This window comes from Empidonax traillii, unplaced genomic scaffold, assembly GCF_003031625.1.
Source record: "Empidonax traillii isolate 1590-97213 ecotype Southwest subspecies unplaced genomic scaffold, ASM303162v1 scaffold3:size4013460, whole genome shotgun sequence".
In the NCBI taxonomy this organism is placed as follows: domain Eukaryota; kingdom Metazoa; phylum Chordata; class Aves; order Passeriformes; family Tyrannidae; genus Empidonax; species Empidonax traillii.
The window spans coordinates 2,714,579-2,716,047 of NW_020955196.1; the positions used below are offsets into that span (position 1 = coordinate 2,714,579).

A 1,469-nucleotide genomic window follows, 5' to 3' on the forward strand; every position below is an offset into this window, starting at 1 on the left:
CAGCCTGCGCATTGGATTTTTTAGGTGAGACACAGTGTGCGCGGAACTGAGCCCACCCTTTAATCCTGAGGTTCATCTGCCGGGGCCAAGCACGCTTGGACGGTGGCAGCGAGGTCCTCAGGACGTAGATGGATTGCCTTACAGGGCTAACGAGCTCCATCTGCCCGGGGAGGGGCCCCGACCGGGAATTGAACCCGGGTCTCTGCAGTGACAGTGCAGTGTCATTTCCCCTAGACCACCGGGGCCTCCTCTGAAATGCTTAATTTGAGAGAGAACAATCATCCACTGAACAATCATGTTGGCTGTCCTCCTTCCCCATGTGGATGCAGAGTTCTTCTTGTATACAATCTTTGGAAGAAAAGGAAGGGGAAAGGCAGAAAAGGGAAAGGGAAAGGAAGGGGAGGGGAGGGAAAGAAAGGGAAATATTATATGGTTTCTCTGGTCTTTGGTTCCCTCTCCCTGCATGGGAAGCTGAAACCTCTAGACTGGGAGCTTCAAACAGATGAACAAATGCGCAGCTGAAGAGCAGGCACGTGGCTGGCAGCTGGCAGGCTTATCTATTGAGTGGAAGATCCTTTCTGGCAGTGCAGCTATGCATAAGCTTCAAAACTGGTTGCATGAAGGGAGATAAAGCACTCACTGACGTCCTACATAGTATAGATTTCTTCTTCAGCACAAAGGCCAGCAGAGCATCCCAGAGACAAAGTATCTCTTGTCTTCTTTTTGTCTTACCCTTCCCTACCACAGCCCACTTCCATCCCTACCTCCCCCTCACCTTTTTTTTTTTTTTCTATTTCTGAGCACAAGATTTTAGACCCTTTGAAACATATTGTTTCCAGATGCAAGTTCCAAATTCCCCATCAGTAGCTTTCTGTCCCTCTCCAAGGACCAAGCAGAGGAAAGCACATATGGTTTCCCCCCAAGTCGTACCGTCTATCCCTCGCTGAAACCCTCCAGAATCTACTCTTTTCCAGGTAAACCCCTCTTTGCATCCCTTTTCTCAGTGTGCTGAATTACAAGCTTGGTAGGGCCCCTCTTCTTCCACTGATTAGGTGTCTGGAACTGGCATTTCCCTGGACCTTTTCACCAGCTGGAACTAGCGCTGTGTCTGCACTCTCACCTGCAGTGACACGTAATACAAGAAAAACCTCATGGGTCCAAATGAAACACCACTTTATGGTATTAATAAACTGCATCTTGAGCAATGAAGTTAATGTTAACTCTTTCTGTGGAGTAGAACAATTTAAAAGCACAAATGATGGCACTTTATGTCAAATACCTGTTAGTACTGAGTCTCTGAAAGCATGCCAGCCTCCTCACTACACCAAGCCAAAACAGATTAATAAAAGGAAAATGAACAATTTTTGCCTCCTGTGATTTTGAAAGTAAAAGACTTTTTTTTTTTTTTTAAAGCTATAGTTATGCCATGTAAAAGATGTTTAAAACATGTTACTTAAGTGCAGAAAATG

At 45.8% G+C, this 1,469-nt stretch overlaps 1 non-coding gene across 1 annotated transcript; it reads right to left on the bottom strand.

Annotated features, from left to right (window-relative positions):
• Window positions 1-173: 173 nt before the first annotated feature.
• On the bottom strand, window positions 174-245 carry TRNAD-GUC. The gene has a single exon. It is a non-coding gene; the product is annotated as a tRNA-Asp (tRNA).
• Between the last annotated feature and the right edge of the window lie 1,224 nt (window positions 246-1,469).